The 15,063-nt window shown below is 37.8% G+C and overlaps 2 pseudogenes across 2 annotated transcripts; both read left to right on the top strand.

Moving 5' to 3' along the window:
- LOC109219826 lies at nt 1–7,408 on the top strand (annotated as a pseudogene). The gene is made up of 2 exons (XR_002066995.1): nt 1–1,358; nt 7,322–7,408. The product of XR_002066995.1 is annotated as a protein ELC-like (transcript).
- Nucleotides 5,190–14,635, top strand: LOC109219825 (annotated as a pseudogene). The gene is made up of 4 exons (XR_002066994.1): nt 5,190–5,805; nt 7,322–8,253; nt 9,456–9,643; nt 13,975–14,635. The product of XR_002066994.1 is annotated as a monosaccharide-sensing protein 2-like (transcript).
- Nucleotides 14,636–15,063: the final 428 nt, after the last annotated feature.

Genomic DNA, 15,063 nt, shown 5'->3' with positions numbered 1-15,063 from the left:
CTCTCGAAGCAACCTTTTCTCTTCTTCTCTTCTCTCTTAAATCCCTCAACAGATCCACTTTTCACCTCAAAACCCTCGATCTCCGATGATGCCGCCACCGAATTCCGCCCAATACACTCAACAATTCCTCAGTAGCGTTCTCTCACAGCGTGGCCCTTCCGCACTTCCGTACACCGAAGACGTCAAATGGCTAATCCGGCAGCACCTGTTGTCGCTCATCGAAACTTACCCTTCACTTCAGCCTAAAACCGCTACTTTCACTCACAACGACGGCCGCACCGTTAATCTCTTACAAGCCGACGGCACCGTCCCGATGGTTTCTCAAGACGTCACGTACAACATCCCCGTTATTATTTGGCTTATGGAATCTTACCCTCGTCACTCGCCTTTGGTGTTCGTGAATCCCACGCGCGACATGATCATCAAGCGCCCGCATCAGTTTGTGAACCCGTCCGGGGTTGTGTCGATCCCTTATTTGCAGAATTGGATTTACCCTAGCTCTAATCTCGAATTGGCTCGTAATTTGAGTCATTTCTTTGGCCGTGATCCTCCGCTTTATGCCCAGCGTCGTCCAAACCCTAACCCTAGCCCGAGCCCGAGCCCTCATCCTCCGCCCAGTACGAGTTTTTCGAATAATAATTCGCCGGTTGGGCCGGGTGGTGTAATTCGGCCTGCGATACCTCCTCGGGCATTTCCACAATCACCTTATGGGAGTGGTAGTACAGGGAGGATAATGGACGATCCATCAGAGGTTTATAAGAGGAATGCCATAGATAAGCTTGTTGTTAAGCTGCATAGTGATATATTAGGGTTGAGGGAAGCACGGGAGGCTGATATGGAGGGGTTGTTTAATGCTCAAGGAGTGTTGAGGCAGCGTGAGGAGCGATTGAATGAAGGTTTAAAGGAAATGCAGGACGAGAAGGAGGGTTTAGAGCAGCAATTACAGATGGTTCTGATGAATAGTGATGTATTAGAGGGATGGCTGAGAGAAAACGAGGCGAAAATGACAAATTTAGGGAATGTGGATGTGGATACAACGTTTGAGCCGTGCGATCATCTTTCCAAGCAGATGCTGGATTGCACGGCATCTGATTTGGCGATTGAGGATGTGATTTATTCGTTGGACAAAGCTATCAGGACGGGACAATACCTTTTGATCAGTACTTGAGGAATGTTAGGTCGTTGTCACGCGAGCAATTCTTTCATCGCGCCACTGCATCAAAGGTTAGGGCTGCTCAGATGCAGGCTCAAGTTGCTAATATGGCTTCTAGAGCATCGTCGCCTTATGCATTGTAATGGATGTCAGAATCACTTGCAGTCTTGTTCACAACAGACTGAAGGTCAATATGGTTTTCAAGGTTGGTATACTTGTGAATAATCTGTCAATGTGCTATATCCCTGGCAATAGATCTTGACACTACATTTTGGCGTGGGTGTTAGATTTTGGTTTATTGATTGTATCATTTTGTTACTGAAGTATAATCATACTTAAGGGATTTTACCCTGCAACTGATATCCACAATTTTCATTTCTTTTTGATGTCATTGCAAGTTTCTATGGCATTGGGACCAATGATTAGTTTGCTTTCACTCTCTAAAAAATGAGTAGTAAGAGGTTCCGACTCTTTCTTCTTCCGAGGAATATTTTAAACTGCAGTATTAGAACTCGAACAGTGCATGATTTAAGAAGGTATAGGTATGGTGATCAACATTCTGTTCGATACATTTTGTATATTTTTGTGGTCTTATTTTCTAGCATGGGGCATGTTAGGTTTAGGACTTCCTCAAGAACTTTGCATTATATATGAAATTGTAGAAGTTACTCCATCTGATGGTATTTGGGTTATCACTATAATCACCGAGTTCAAAGATGTTCGACTTATTTAGTGAGAGTGGAAGAAAATGCTAAAGCAACAGTAGAATAGTGAACGTTTTAGAGAAATTGAATGGTGTTAAAATTCTTGGAACGTTCATAATAGGAAGAATGTCATATAAAGTGGAATAGAGGGAGATTTGCGACTACAGCTCTTGTTTTTAGTATATTGGAGCATGGAGTGATGTAAATACCGTTTATATGAATTGTCTGCATGGATTTGCTGTGACATGGGATCATACCGTTTGTATGAAATGTCTGCATGGATTTGCTGTGACATGGGATCACACTCATTGGTCGAAGGCCAGGAACTTTGGCTGGGGAAAAACTACTGTGCAACTCCTTATAGAATACATTCTTGTGTGGTTTTTAAACCACATTATGAAAAAAATTACATAGGTTAGTTTAGACTTATCAAAAGAATGTACTCTTTTAGAGAAAATCACTAGATTTATAATGACTTTGTTACATGTAAAGAATAAAACATGAAAAATATTTTTAATCAATACACATTCTGAAGTAGTTTTATTTTTAGTCTTTCAAGAAGAGAAATCAATTTAGGTTTTCATGCACCTCAAAGTCTGGCTCGTTTCCTAATTTTTGGACAGGGAGCCTCATCACCTAAAACCTTCCACTTTATTTAGTTTATCTCTGTCGGATACTTTTTGCCCACATCTTGGCATTGCCACAATTACAATTATCTAGCTGTTGCCAACCAATCATCTCCACTAAGCACTGATGAAGTAAACAAGTACAAGATCCAAACTATTGCTTGTTTGTCACTATCACTGTAGGCCAAAAGTTTAACATTCAAAAGGATAACTAGATATGCGTGGCAACAATCAAATGTAAGAAACTAGATAAGAGTAGTTCTAAACTCTCTTCTACATAAGAACCTAAGTAATTTTTTCTGATACATATAGTTATAATTGCTACTCCCTCCGTTTCAATTTATGTGAACCTATTTCCTTTTTAGTCCGTGCCAAAAAGAATGACCTCTTTCCCTATTTGGAAACAATTTACCTTTATGCAATGATTTATGGCCACATAAAATATATGTGCTTCATTTTACATCACAAGTTCAAAAGTGTTCTCTCTTTTCTTAAACTCCGTGCCCAGTCAAATGAGTTCACATAAATTGAAACGGAGGGAGTATATGATTGTTCAATTTCCATACTTTCTAGGTTCTTTTGGGGAAGGAGGACCAGAAGCACCTTTTGTTTTTCTCTGTGATGGAGTTTGTTGGTTAATATGTTCTATGTTTTGGTGGTGTCTCATGAGGACCTGCAATTGGTAATGATTAGAATAACTTAGAGTGGTGAACTGTCCTTTGAATGGATGATATATTTGGCTTCAAGTTGAGGGTCTATGGAGTGCAGGATTCTTTTGAAAAGGGTAAGAGCTTATAATTTCGAACTATTTCATCTGGAAAATGGAAATCAAAGAATGATAGGATTTTAGTGGTCTTATGTCCTGGGCATTTTGATCTAAAAGTCTTGAGATTAAATCATGCTCCCCGCTAATGATTCGGTCAAGCTTAGCATCTCCAGTAAAAATGATAGGAGCCTGGGATAGACATTATCTTGAAGTACAAGTCTCGATTTCGACATTTACTGTTGACACTAGTTGCAAACTGAGTAGAAAATTGAATACTTTATTATGAGAGAATATGGGAGAATATGGTACTTTTTTGCTTGTAGTTTGGATGTTGATTCCTGTCTTGCTGTCACTTTCAAAAAGTCATTAATCAGGTCCAGGTGATATATACTTTTGACAACGCATTAGCTTCTGCTGTTGCTCAATGACCAAAGCATCTTCCATGGCCACTCCACTTCCCAATTATCACTCTTTTCCTGCAGCATGCTGTAACAGCTCTTGACAGAAAAGATTCCATTCTTCTCGGCCTTGCATCTTAGGGAATCTCTCTTACTATCATCCAAAGTATAAGATTCCAATGAATTTAGTAACTGGCTGATTCCATTGATTCTACAGTTGTTGAAATGTCTTCTTAAATTCAGCTGCCATCCATTTCCTACAAAACAATCAATAATCGAACAGTTTTTGTTAATTGTTTAACTCTACAAAGTAGAGAATTGCACTTGGATGGTTCTTAGCGGACTATTGGAGAAGTATAGATATAGTGATAACATTCTTTTCAGATTCATTTGCATTTCCTTGTACATAGTTTTCTAGCAGTGTGGCATGTTCAGCTTACGAGTTTCTCATGTACTTTGCATTGCATTATATATCGAATCATAAAAGTTTTCCTGTCCATCTCGTATAAATTTGATTGGACATAGAGTCTAAGTTGTTTATTTAACATGCATATTAAATTTGAAATTGTTCATTAAATTTGAATGTTGAAGCTTGATAGCTGTCTGGCAGTTGAATTACATTAAAACATTTTGAGATGTCTAAAATAGAAATAGGGATGTATAAGTTTGGAAATATCCGAGCTTTATTCAACAAAAGATAAGGGGATTGATGGAGCATCGGAGACCCAATTCTTGTTTTTTGGTGCATCTTCATGACGGAGATGGCGGCGATACCGGCAAAATTCCAGAGGGGGTTTTTGTTGAGCTTCTTGCCGGCGCCGGAGATGTCAGAAATAGAAACCTCGCCAGGGTGAACATCGGGGTCGACGCGGAGAGTGACGTAGTTGCCGATGCCGTCGACAGCGCAGCCAAGGAAGTCGAAACCGGGGCCAAGATTGGCGACGGTGGCGGGAGCAAATGACTTGACGCAAGTGAAAACCGGCGGCGGCTCAGTGACGAGGGTGCGAGAGTGAGCAAAGAGATTGAGTCTAAAGGAGGGATTAGGATTGGGATTGCGTGAGGAGGTGATGAGGTTGAGATTGAGATTGAGGGGAGACTGACACAAGATAGCCATTGTAGAGAAAAGTGTGTGGTTACTGGTTAGAGTGAGAGCCAACGCCTGTAAAAGAGTCTGAAGGAAAGAGGGTTCTTACCCAAAAACTCGCTACTCACGATTTATTAGGATTAATCTTTGATCAAACCAAATATTTGAAAATAAGAAGCATTTTAAATAAGTTAGTTATTTAATCATCTCTTCAAAATTTGCCCCAACCCAAGGTACCTAGAGCTGAAATGCTGATTGGGCTTGTTGTGAGAAAGAGATGAGGAAGTCGATATCACAAGGTATAAACTGTTAAAGCAGACCAAAATGAGCTCAACTAACATGATGAAGCGGCTTAAGATTCAGTTAGCCTTTCGGCAATCCTGTACTTTTGCCCATAAACGATATTACATTCTCTAAATCTCTCTTGGGTAACACCATTCAACACATTCATCACATCAATAGCCCAAAACATAACATCTTATTCCATATTTGTGGAGCTGTACATCAATATCTGAAAACTTAACATCTTATTATATTAAATTACAAAGTTATTGGGTTAATTATTCGAACACTAGATGTTCTCAACATTCCATCGTTACATGATAAGATGTACAAGAATCAAAGGAGAACGTTTCGCAGTCTCTCTTTTGGAAATTGTTCATCATTTCAAGAAGCAATGGCGTTAGCTAGTGGAAAGGTTTTCCATTTCCATCCGCTTTCTTTTCAACCTATTTGCAGATATCTCTGCCTTCTCATCCACAAAAGACAAGAACTTCCTAAGCCGTATTGAATGTGATATTCTAGTTCTAGTAGAAGTAGAACGCTGTGTTAATTCAGGAAAATGTCGTTTGAACTGCCGCAACATGAAGCAGAAATATACAAGCAGAGCAAAACAGCAAGTAACTCCTCAAATGAGGAACAGACCCCAAAAGCTCTTCAACTGAAGCTGTTCTGAATCTGCTTCAGAGCTCTGCCCTCCACAAACTTTTCTGTTTAACCGCTTCTTGTGAATCTTCTCTAGCTCTCCATTTTCAGATAATTGCAAGATTGCAGTTGACATGTCAATAGCTAAGGGTGAGTCTCTCGGAAATGCCTATAAAATTAATTGGATTAAGCTCTCAGGTTATGTTACATGACTAGCTCTTAGTCATTTTGCCACTCATGTCCTTTTATTACTTCGCTATAAGCGTTAGTAGGAGTATAATATATCAGTAAGGAAATACTTACGAATCCCCATCCACTTTTGGTAAACTCTGGGACAACTTTTTGGAACCCGCAGTAATTTGATAAAAACTGATCCACATATGGACGTTCATCGACCACAGCAGCAACTCTTCCTTGTTCAAGGGCATCAGCATATTCTTCTGGTGATCCAAGAGGAACAAGCCTAGACTTTGCAATGTTGACTTCTTCAAATAAGTAGTTCTCAGCAAAAGAGCCTACTTGGTACCCAATTGCATCATTGCTTGTTACCAAGGATTCAATTCCTTGGATAGATGATGCGAGCTGTTGAACTGTTAGAAACGATGTCAAGCTTGCTGTATAGCTCGACGTAATTATCAAGATTACGAATAGCCATATAAGCAGTACAATTCGTCCCAATGTGCTCACTGTGTTTTCTCCTGAAAGGTTTTCAGAATTGAACCATTATGCCAAAGTTTAACACTACAAATTCAAATAAATACAGTTATTATCTTGACTTTTGTGAAAGTAGGAGAAACCAGATACTTACTCGGGGCTCCAAATATAGTTGAGAAACTAAACCTGCAAGCAAAATAAGGTGTACAAGGAGATGAGTTCAAATCATAAAGATCAAGATGCAAATTTTGAGGTTGGAACATCAAAGAAATGCAAGAAAACAGTATTCAAACACTGCTTTCTATAGCTTCTAAGGATCCTAGTATTTAAGTAGTTGCATTAACTTCCCATTACAGTACTTAGAAGGTTAACAGGAAGGCATCCAATTAACTCACCATAAAATGTGTTTTTTCATCATATTGACATGACAAAATTGCAAGTTGTTGTACTTTTCGTATCGTTCTTCAATATCTAAATTTTAGTTTTAGAATATTGAGTTGATCTAATCCAATTCAGCTTCGAAGATTAATCAAATTGACTCTCCAGAAGCAAAACAAGACAACTAATTTGGGACTGAGGGAGTAATTTTGATTTTATTAATGTTAACAGTTGTTAAATTGCATGACCACATCATTTAAAAGTTTAAGCTAGACAAGATATGCATTCATCTACTTAATTATTAATATGTCTTTAACTGGACCCCGCACATGCTGGCCCGATTCTTTTACATGGGCCAAGCATGTGGACTATACTGTTTCACTTTGTCCAATATTTACTTGGGTATATAGCCAGAAGAGTTAACTTTGGTGATTGTACTAGCTTGGTTCTGTAGAGATTACCCTGCTTTTGTAAAATGAATCTGATATCTTGCTTTGTGTACCGAAAGTATCTGTGAACTTATCATGCTTGTGCCTTTGGCTGTAGTGCTGCTCGGCTTCCTTTAGTTTATCAGTGATCTTAGGTTTCCTGATGAAACTGGCAAAGTTAATACTGATGCAGCTTCTATTTACAGGAGAAATGGCTTTGCTAGTTGAGGGTCTTGGAGTTGGTGGTGAAACATCAGTGGAGGAGTACATTATTGGTCCAGAAAATGAACTTGCGGAAGACCAGGAACCAAGTGTTCAAAAAGATCATATTAGGTTATATGGGCCTGAACATGGACACTCTTTGGTTGCACGGCCTGTCACTGGGCAAAGCGTAGTTGGTGTTGCATCTCGCCAAGGAAGCACATTTGCACCTAATGTGCCCCTCATGGACCCTGTTGTCACTCTATTTGGCAGCGTTCATGAAAAGCTTCCGGATGTGGGAAGCAAGGGAAGCATGCTCTTTCCGCATCTCGGCAGCATGTTTAGTGTTGCTGGAGATCAAACAAAAAATGAAGAGTGGGATGAAGAAAGCCTTCCCAGAGAGGGCGATGATTATGCATCTGAGGCTGCAGCTGAAGAATCTGATGACAATTTGCAGAGCCCACTGATATCTCGTCAGGCAACAAGCATGGAAAATGACATGGTTCCGCCTCCATCTCGTGGAAGTTTTTTTAGCATGGTGTAGGGTAATGATGGTGAACCAGTTGGCAGTGCTGGCATTGGTGGTGGATGGCAGCTTGCATGGAAATGGACAGAGAGAGAAGGCGATGATGAAAAGAAGGAGGGAGGTTTTAAAAGAATCTATTTGCATGAGGGTGGAACTCATGGAACTCGAAGGGGATCTTTAGTTTCTCTTCCTGGGGGTGATATGCCTAGTGGTGGTGAATTTGTTCGTGCTGCTGCTTTGGTGAGTCAACCAGCTTTATATTCGAAAGATCTGATGGATCAACATCATGTTGGACCAGCTATGATTCATCCGTCTGAAACATCTGGAAAATGGCCTAGTTGGAGCGATTTATTTGAACCAGGTGTCAAGCATGCATTGATTGTTGGTGTGGGGATCCAACTACTTCAGCAGGTAATCACTAATATTACTAGAATATAGTGTAACTACTGTCTTTCTTCCGTACATTCCCAAGGTCAGTCTGTCTCTATTGCAGGTTGGTTATGTTCCCTCCTTAAATCTGGACTTGAGATCAGTAGCTTTCTTGCTTTATTGTAGAAACTTTTTGAGTGTCTATCTGGTGCAGTTGCTATTTTAACAGTGATTCTGGAGACCTTATGCAGCTAAGAGTTAACTAGAAGCATATTCATTTCTTCAAAAGATGTAGTACACAAATTCTTTCCAGACCTTGTCATTAGGGCTGTATTCCTGCCTTTAATCAAAATATCCATTGATAGGTCAGGATTGGAGAAAATTTCTCTGCAGAATCCTAAGGGGTTAGACTCTTCATCTTGAATTGAATCTGGATCAAAGGATGACGTGGATATGTTGTGATTGGCCACGATTTATCTTGAGCATTTTTTTATAGATTGTGAGCAACAAAAGAATACGAGAACTTGGTAACTATTAGGCTGATTCATGCTAACCATTCACAGAGATGGATATTGGTGAGACTTCAGTCAATACAAAATGATGTTTAATGAGTCAGTTTCTGTAAGGTAGCATTCTAAATATGATACTAGCAGTGATTCGTTGGTTACAGTAGTTTACTTATTCAATTAACTGAACAAGACAAGCCTATTTCTTTTCCTTTTTTTTTTTAATAAAGAATTGAAGAAATAACTTTAGGCAGGCATGGTGTATTCATTTTCTCGAGAGAGGGAGTATGCCCTCTCTCGATTCGTTGGTTACAGTAGTTTACTTATTCAATTAACTGAACAAGACAAGCCTATTTCTTTTCCTTTTTTTTTAATAAAGAATTGAAGAAGAATCTTTAGGCAGGCATGGTGTATTCATTTTCTCGAGAGAGGGAGTATGCCTCATGCTTCATGCTGGTTGCTGATATTTGAAGTATTTACTAGTCCTGCTGGTACTGCTATACAGTTGTCCTTTACGGCCTCGGATTTGAATATTTCTTTTAGCCTGGGCGGTCATAACCTCCTTCTATTAAATACAGAAACGGCACTATTGTAAAGATATTCCTACTTTGATATCTTAGTGATTTTTCTATTTCACTTTGTCTTGATTCAGCATCCTTGCATAGGAATGCTAGAGTCAGCTTGGTTTTCACTGTATCAAAGACTTTCTGCTTCCCTTTCTAACACCTGTTCATGCAGTTCTCAGGAATTAATGGAGTTATGTACTACACTCCTCAAATACTTGAGCAAGCAGGTGTAGGAGTTCTTTTATCAAACCTTGGCATCAGTTCTGCTTCTGCATCTCTGCTGATAAGTGCAATCACAAATTTCTTAATACTCCCTTCAATAGCTGTTGCCATGAGGCTTATGGATATCTCTGGCAGGAGGTAATTACTTTTGAGTAACTACTATGGAACAAGAGTGAATATGATGTTTTTCGTAGTGCCTTCTCCAAATGGCTCACAAAGTATTTTGGTTTGATTTCTCATCTCCAATTGTGGGTATTCTTTTTTGTTTTAAGGGCACCCCCTTCTTTCTTTTAAGGTCTAATTCCCTCATTAGTATATGTGTCTAGAATTTGGACACAATGCATTTCCATTGCAGTAGACTGTTTGCTAGTTCGAGATGGAGTGATGGAGATATCACAAAAATTTCTATGCTTGTTATAAAATAATAAAAAAAGAACACTATTGCAGAGAAAAGTAGAGAGAGAGGATTCTTATTGATTTGGAGTGAATTACAATGGAATAGAACCCTCTATTTATAGGGAGAGGGTGACTTAGCCACCAAGCAATGAACCCTAGAATCTCTCTAAATATAGACATTCACCATAAATACAATTCTATTTATAACACTCCCCCTTGAATGTCTACTAACAGATAATGTGTCTCGTTAAAACCTGAACTAAAATAAAACCCAATGGGAAAAAAATTCTAGAGAAGGAAAAAGAGTACACATATCTAACAATACGCCTTTTGGTTGCTTCGTTAAAAACCTTGCAAGGAAAATCCAGTGGGACAAAACCTTGTAAGGGAAAAAGAGTACAACGCGTATTAACTCCCCCTGATGAGAGCATCAATTCACATCCTTGAGCATTTGCATTCCAATCTTGTGCACCATCTTCAAAAGATCTTTGGTAGAGATTTGATGAACAAATCAGCTATATTAACTTGAATGAATATATTGCACCTTGAAATCATCATTCTTGATAGAGATGAATTGTCTTCATATGATCTTGTTGGAATCGTCAGTTCAATATCTTCACATAGAGGTGAAAACTCTTGCAATCATATTATCATGCATATAGTTATAGCAAGATACATTTGTGCACAAATTGCACTGAGGAAGTGGTACTTCAAGATCAAGAATTGTATATACTTCAAGCAACTTAAATCCTTCATGGATTGTCATATAAGTTAAGTCATATAAGCCATATAGTGGACTTTAGATGCATATCAAGTTTTCATGTCATGCTAGACATATAAGATATCGAAAACTGATTGCACATACCATTTACTTTATATTCAAGTGTTTGAACTGCAATTCCAAAACTACATGTCTTTCATGTGAAACCAATTCTACTTGAATTGTTTCTCTAGACTTAAGATGCTCATATATATTTAGCGTTATCATAGATGTTGTCGACAAACATTCTATATCGGTTTCAATATTTTTTTCATAAAGACATAAGATAGAGATCTCTTCATTCATATTTTCAGGTACCTGAATCTCTCTTGAGATTTTATGAAGTGTTATGTCATGTGATCTTCTAGATCACTTGCCTCCTTTATTATGATCATTTTGATCATTTGCTCATCTTCTTTATCAAGAAGTTTATTTGAAACCGATTGTCTATACGCTTTAAGCTTACCATAGACTTTGTCCTTCTAGGACTTAATAGGAGCATTTGCAATGAGAATATAGTTACTTCCTTTGGGTCAGCAAATGTGTCTGGCATGCTTTGCATTATATTGCATGTGAATTGCGAACAACCCACAAGGGTGGTATGACATGAATTATCCTTTTATGAACTTCAAGTTCATATTATCTTATTCGAGGATCTAGATGTACAAATGATAATTCATGTAACCTTTTCTCAACCGTTTATCATGTCTTCTCCTCATGTTAGAAAAACTAACTTGTTACCTCAGCTTTGAGAATCCACCTTTGTGCGTTATGGTGTTAATCAAAATATACACCGCACATCAATAATAATAAGATGGAATTATTTGGTTCCTGACCCTGAACCACTTGTGAGTGGAGAAAAAAATATACTTTCGTATATAACGTATATCAAACTGATATATATATAACTTTGTTCTCATAAGCAATTGTTTAGCTATTAAGTAGAGGCACTTAATAAATCATTTTGCTAAACGAACTGTGATGTAAACCAACTTATCAAGATGAACTTCTTGAATAAAAAATCTGGAAATTATGCTCGAAATTAAATTATTGAGCAAGTTACCTCGCAAAACATCATGTTGCGGGTTAATAATAATTGCACATGTAACCATCTCATAGATGCATCTTATGTGGTATACATGGCAGGTGAATGGGCCCATATTCACCTTTGATATTTCCAGCATTCATGGGATTCAACCCCAATTTTAGTTGGTCTATTAATTAATGAGAACAAGTAACATAAGAGAATTCATAAAGAACTTTCTAGTTCTTTAATATTTACCCATGTGAATTCTCTATTATTTTTGCACATCATACTTAAATTGATATGGCTAAACCAATTATGCCAACTGAATAAATTATCAATATTGATAAACTTTAGGTTTACACCATGACGTGTGCAATTATCAATAAACTCCAAGTTTATTATGATATGGGTTTTTATATCAATAAACATCCACTTTAGTGTGGTATTCTTTTATTTGTGTAGTACAAACCGGAGAATAAAGCGGGTGGCTTTTCACATACATATTATCCCGCTACAAGTTGCAGTAATAAAAGATATTAAATCTTTCCTTTATTTATAGTCTCAATATAATCAACCGCTTTCGCGTATACTTTGGAAACTGACTAAGTTTCTTTGAGACTTACTACAACACAATACCTTATTGGTAATCAATTGTGTTTCTCCAAAATAGTAATAATTGGCTCTTCCAGAGCTCTCAATTAATTTGGTACTACCACATATTCATCAACATACATATGGTGAATATCTCTTTTAAAGAGAAAGTTATACCATTATGGTTATGGTCAAAATTACATGCAAGATCTGTTTCTTGCATTATTGTTGTCTTTTAATAACCACAATGCCAAAATATTTTGGCATACAATAAGTACGTGACCAATGACCATTCATGCCATAATAATGACATTATTTTCTTATATCATCTCAAACCTCCTTCTAGAGGTGAGTGTGGTATATTCACTACCACTAGCACGTTCATATTCTTCCAAGAATGAACATATATTCATAAATAAGATGTTGTCACATTCACATCATGAATGGACCATAATCATCTATATGTGCTTTATAAAATCTCATGTCAAATCGATGACAAATATTACTTTCACAGAGTGAAGGATTATTTTGAGAATCCTTATTATTCTCATTATCACAATGATGACGATTATAATTTCGTCTATTGCCACGTCCACATCCATTGATACCTTCACGGTAATAATTTTGTCTTCTTTCAGACTTATCACATATTGCTATCATATTCTCTTAAGGGAATGAGAATGAAGCAAATTCAATGGGACGGGTTTTCACTTCTTATGCCCATAATCATACATAAATTTGATCATGGCAAGGCATAGAAACTTTACCACTTTGGGTGGTTATAATGTCTTTCAAACTTCATTAGAGTTACAATCAAAATTTATCGTCTTTGCTTGTATTTAAAATCAAATTATAGAATAAAAGAGAAAAATACGGTAAATCACTTACCTTAAATCCAGAATTTAAGTATGAAGGAAATTCATATAACAATTGACAATCATTATGATCAACCCCAAAGCTTCTACTCAATTGGTTAGAGTCTCGTGCTGATAACGTGTTATAAAATAATAAAAAAAGAAGAACACTATTGCAGAGAAAAGTAGAGAGAGGATTCTTATTGATTTGGAGTGAATTACAATGGAATAGAACCCTCTATTTATAGGGAGAGGGTGACTTGGCCACCAAGCAATGAACCCTAGAATCTCTCTAAATATAGACATTCACCATAAATACAATTCTATTTATAACAATGCTTTAACAGATGGAAGTTGAGGGTGCCCTTTTCCATTATTAGCACTAGAAAAATATAATAGTAGCAGGATGTAGTGGGAGTCTACCCATTCAAACCAGGGTCTTAGTGTAAAAGGAACCTTCCCATGCACTAAATTGTTGCCATCTTAAAGGGAGAAAGAAATCCCTTCCTTTTTTGTACTCTGTCCTGCTTCAAGTTCACTGTTGATTTAGAGTTCAAGCAAGTTTCAATGCCTATGGGAAGCGTTCCCACTCATTTAATACAAGGGGTCCTTCATCCATCTTTGTTTGTAGGTTTGGTTGGCCACATTTATAAGGTTCTCCTCCACAATGATTCTCACATAATAGATTTTAGCATCCTTTTTTTCTCTTTTCTTAAATATAGTAGATTTACCTGCACTTAAGGCTGGATAAAAAGTGAATGGATGTCCTATTGTCCTTAGTTTCTCGATTCCTGCAAATCTGATTTCTACCTTTGCCTTTCTGTATATTGTTGTATTGCAGGAGTCTGCTGCTAAGCACAATTCCTATCTTAATTATAGCCCTCATTGTTCTAGTTATTGTAAGTTTAGTGAGTATGGGAACTGTTGCAAAGGCTGCTATATCAACAGTTTGTGGTGTTATGTACTTCTGCTCATTTGTTATGGGGTTCGGGCCCATTCCAAACATACTCTGTTCAGAGATATTTCCAACTCGGGTCCGAGGTATCTGCATTGCCATCTGTGCTCTAGTATTCTGGATTGGGGATATTATTGTTACCTATACACTACCTGTGATGCTGTCCTCTATTGGCCTTGCTGGCGTATTTGGCATATATGCTATCAGTCTGTGTTATATCATGGATATTTGTTTTCTTGAAAGTGCCTGAAACCAAAGGGATGCCCCTTGAAGTGATCTTGGAGTTCTTCGCTCTTGGTGCTAGGCAGGCTGCTGCTGCTAAGAACTGATCTGATCATTTGACGACATGTTGGCCTTGCCTAGACCCGGATTTTGTTTGCTTTAAGGTTTCCCTTGTTTGATAGAGTGGTGTTTGCTATTCAGTTTTCTAAGTTGTTTAGAACAGTGCAAGATCTTTTAATGAGTTTTACGATTCTGCCAATTACAACTGCAGTTGTTTAGAACAGTGCCATTTATTCCTGTTTGGTTTGAAATTTGGTCATTTGATTAGTAGTCATGCTTGTGAAAGGTTCTGCTAAAATGCCGCAAAGGTGTTCACTTGTTTTATAAAAGCATCACTTGTGGTGATTAAACAAAAAACTCACCAAGCTCTTGAAACTCAAAGGTCCATTAATCATCTTGTTATCTCCTTGATCACTTAAGGCCCGACTTCGTCCATAGCAGAACTGTCCCTTGACGTATCTAGCTTTGCTTCGTAGAGTTGGATGTCCTCAGTGCCCCCCAAAAGAATATCAACAATCTTATTCTTTATCTCTCTTTTGATGAGCTATGTTGAGGAAAGAATAAAAAAGGTGAAATAGCGCCCACAACATTGGCACCAAGTATATGCATCAACTTAAAGGAACAGAAGCGGAAAGGAAGTGAAAAGGAGGGTCAGAAGCCAATCTATATTCAGCAACTCTGTAACTAGCAGAT

This window comes from Nicotiana attenuata, unplaced genomic scaffold (assembly GCF_001879085.1).
Source record: "Nicotiana attenuata strain UT unplaced genomic scaffold, NIATTr2, whole genome shotgun sequence".
NCBI lineage: Eukaryota > Viridiplantae > Streptophyta > Magnoliopsida > Solanales > Solanaceae > Nicotiana > Nicotiana attenuata.
The sequence above is the reverse complement of the archived record's forward strand: the minus strand, read 5'-3'. Positions and strand labels throughout refer to the sequence as shown.